We start from the raw sequence: 4,146 nt of genomic DNA, 5'->3' as shown, positions 1-4,146 counted from the left end.
CTCTTGTTATTTTTTTGCCTATAAGTATTTATTTGTTATTGCTAATAAATGATAATCACGCTGGTCGTGTTGAAATTCTGTCTGTTTTATTTTCCTGGGAAAGTCGTAATATTTGAAATGGGCAAAGAGCATCTTACGAAATTAGATTTTTTGAGTGTTTACACTAAGGAATATCTCTAATTAGTTCTATTAGTTATAAGCAAGTATCCTTGACTAGATGTTGGTTGATTCATTGATTAAGCAGCAGCATCGTTATCATCACATAATGCTAGCTCCATCACGTTGCCACAGCCTCCTCCCTCGCCGCGACAGCGTCCCTCTTCTGCGTCTAAGAATAAGTCCGATATGCGAAGCTGAGCTTCGCCCGGGCTATGCCCAAGAGGGGAGCCCGGCCTGTGTCGACTAATGTCGACTCGCTAACGTTAGGAGGCACCACCTCCCTCGATGTGGCCAGTAGTCGTACTCTCTGCTGCTGCAGAGTTTTCGCGAGACTGAAATACACCTGCAGAAGATTCGACTCGCTGAAGGAGCACAAGGTCGTTGGTCGATAATGACACAAGTTCGTTTAGCAGCCATCGCACACAACGTCGATGGTGGTGTCCAGCTCGTCAGAAGTGGCGATGACAGAGCCAGTGTCATTGCAGCATCCTAGCTGCTCTACTATCGCCTGAAGCTGTGTCCCCGAAACAACGTATTTTCAACTGGTTTCTTTTTTAGGCGGAAGAACGATGTCTTGCAAGATGATCAGCCGCTTTGTGTGGGTCGTGAGTGAGGAAGGCTGTGCATCTTGTGCTTAGGCTGGTGTAGTTGGCGAGGAATCCGCAGATTCCTCTTCCGATGGGACAGGAATGCATGGAGGCGTCGTGTGCGGGGGAGAGCTCCTTTACCCCCTTTTTCCCTCTCATCATTGAAACCGTCTTCATCCGAGCTTTCATTCTCCTCCTAGCCCCCAAATATCTCCTTCTCGGCATGGTGCCCCGGGTAGATGACAAATCAGACAAAGAGAAGCCGAGACGGAAGAGTTGCGACCAACAGCTCTATGCACTTGCGAAAACGGTCACTGCCTTCGATTGGCGGGGGGGGGGGGGGCAGTGTTGCAACCCGTTAGATGCAAATAAACGCTAGATTGACATACAAAATCTGCTAGATAGTCGTTGGACATTATAATGAGACTGTATTTAAACTTGTAAGCCAGTCAGTCACTTTCTCTCCCTCTTTACACACACACACACACACACACACACACACACACACACACACACACACACACACACACACACACACACACACACACACACACACACGGAACGGAGTGGGGTCGGGGATGTTTCCTATATAGACATGTAAAGATGCTAATAGGTATATGTTTGAAAATAAAATTCGCTAGCACTAACGTATTTTCCGCCAAGTGGTGTGTTCAAGGTCGCGTGCTGCACTTATCGTAACGCAAGATTCCCCTTAGGCTTCACATGCGAGTGAAAGCCGTTTAGAATGTCTTGTATTTTCGGCCTTTTTTCGCAAAATATGTGCAAAGGATAATTTGCATGTGTGCACGGCGGAATGAAATGATCATGGCTTCTTATTTTTGGGAATTATGCTGTGGAATTTGTCACGTGGAAACGGATTTTTTTCCGTTTGGGTTTTCTGAATTCTGGTCAGCTGTTGATGATAATTTCATGGAATCATGCTTTATATTTCTTTGCTTTTAGGCCTTTTTTGGCTTGATATTGACTTTTATATCTGTATTTCTTCATTGTGTCCTCTCTTACTTATGACAAAGCTTGTTAGAGAAGATCAGTTATAGAGGGAAGACAAAAGTAATAATCCTAAAATCCAAGTAACATTCTTCATTAAACTCCTGCAATTAAAACTTTTCATGACATACTTCTCAATTATATATATATATATATATATATATGCATATATATATATATATGTATATATACACACATATGTATATATATATATTTATATATATATATATATATATATATATATATATATATATATATATATAACACACACGCACAGCGATCGTCAAGATCGTACGCTCCCTGTTGATCGTCCGCCGGTTTTACATGGAAATGAACGGAAACGGAGCCGTTGGAGAACTCAAAAGAATAATCTCCCAAGGGTCAGTACTAGCCCCTCTTCTGTTCAGTGTCTACACGAACGACCAGCCAACCTTTCGAAACCTGCAAAGTCTCCTCTACGCAGACGACCTGTGTCTGGCAACACAAGCCAAAAACATCGAGATGATCGAACGACGGCTCACTGAAGCCTTGGAATCGCTCTCGTCATACTACAGATCGTGGTTTCTCAACCCCAACCCAGGCAAGACTCAAGTGTGTTATTTCTGCTTGAATAACAAACAAACCAAGAGGACTTAAACACCCGATAGGAGGGAAAGACGCTGGAAAACACCCAACATCCTATTTACCTTGGTGTCACTCATGAGAAATCTCTTTCAAGGAAGCCTTTCAAAAACAACCTCCTGAATACATTGGCTAATTTCACCTGGGATGCAGTTCCTGACACATTAAAACTAACAGCGACTACTCTGTGCTGAGTATTGTTCAGCAGTGTGTGCTAGATCACCCCACGCTCACAAAGTGAATACAGAGCTGAACAAGGCCTTCACACTATCACTGGCACCCTCATAGCAACTCTATTGACATCACTATACAGATTTTCAGGGATATCCCCACCTGACGGGGATAGAACGATAGAACGGGCACCAGGAGGCGCATCAACATCTGAGATCCCGTCGCAATTACATCACATTGACAGTTCTGGGTGGAGGCCCAATGCAACACTTCAGACTATCGAAGTGGAGAGAATAAAATGGTATTCTCTCTGACATCAGTGAGAGTCTCCCTTCTCGCAAGGATCTCCCAAAGTAAGATTGGGTTACACTAAACTGAACCCGGGCCAAGGTCGCCAGAACTGGTGACAATTTTATCAGATGGGGGATAAAGCAAAGAGCAGATTGTCTCTGTAACAAAGAAAACCAAACGATCATACATAGTCTTCGGGAGCGCCCCCTTAGCGATCTCTTCACAGGTGACCTGAAAATAACCACCAACAAGACTCGTCATTGGATTCTGAAATCTCGCTTTCCTTGATCAGTAAATTTTACTGAGGAATCAGTAGCCATCATCATCATTTGGGAGCTTATGCCGGCAGGGGCGCATAGCCGCATCCACCCTTTGCTTCTACCGACGAGGGTCCGGCAGGGGCTCGGCCCATCTCTAGCTCCTCACGACAGGTTTGATCGATCTGCCCAAGCCACGACCTTCACGGTCGTCCCATAGGCCTCCTCCACCCAGGGTTGTCTCAGAGGGTTTCCAGAGATTCAGATAGAATGGCAACATCATCAGCAAAGTCAAGGTCTGTAACCTTGATATTGCCCAGAGTTGCTCCACAGTGACTTTGGACAGTAGCTCTACCCAGTATCCAATCCATGCAAGTTTTGAAAAGTGTTGGTGCACGAACACAGCCTCGCCTCACACCTGAACAGGGAAGAAGCTCGGTTATGAATATTACTTATTTTTACATCAAAATTATACTTGATATGATATAATAATCACCATTTAGACAATCAATTAATAAGCTTCCAAGAAATTATGCTAATTTTTGTTTTGGCATCATCTTTCCCTCTCTAGCTGGGACGAAATACCAACACAGCTGAGGAAGTACCCCGCTATGTAAAGGGATCTCTAGACAGAGTAGACTAGTGTGATCGAGCCTTAAGGCTATATTTGTGGATTTCCAGAATGGTTAATTATCAAAGCAAATAAATGTAACAGACATCAAGATTCATACCATAGAGTATTGTGGCGAAAAGTTAACGAGGTAACGATTAGGGTAAGTGGACAGAAGAAGGGGATGAAGAAAAGAAGGAAAAGGAAAGGTGAAGAAAAGACCAAGCACAATTAGTTGAAGCGAGGGTTGAGGACCGAGCGAGGGGCGATCCCCGACCTTGAGCCTCAGTCCCGTCCCCTCCCCCCAACAAGCAAGACATTGGGGGGGGGGGGGGTAAAAAAGTATAATGATTAAAATTATTTACTTTTATTCAAACTCTTGATGATGTCAGGGCGTGATTTACGATAGCTCAGCGTGATTTACGATATTAACAAGCGTTGC

The 4,146-nt window shown here is 44.1% G+C and overlaps 1 protein-coding gene across 1 annotated transcript in view; it reads left to right on the top strand.

The window, feature by feature from the left end:
- Positions 1-75, top strand: part of LOC125044377 (serine protease filzig-like) — a 14,777-nt gene extending 14,702 nt beyond the window's left edge. Inside the window, exon 13 of the mRNA XM_047641012.1 lies at positions 1-75. This exon is cut by the window's left edge and continues 455 nt beyond it. The gene's annotated coding sequence lies outside the window, so the exon portion shown is untranslated.
- Positions 76-4,146: the final 4,071 nt, after the last annotated feature.

This window comes from Penaeus chinensis, chromosome 35 (genome assembly GCF_019202785.1).
Source record: "Penaeus chinensis breed Huanghai No. 1 chromosome 35, ASM1920278v2, whole genome shotgun sequence".
Classification (NCBI taxonomy): Eukaryota; Metazoa; Arthropoda; class Malacostraca; order Decapoda; family Penaeidae; genus Penaeus; species Penaeus chinensis.
Note: the sequence above shows the minus strand (reverse complement) of the source record. Positions and strands in the feature narration are given on the sequence as shown.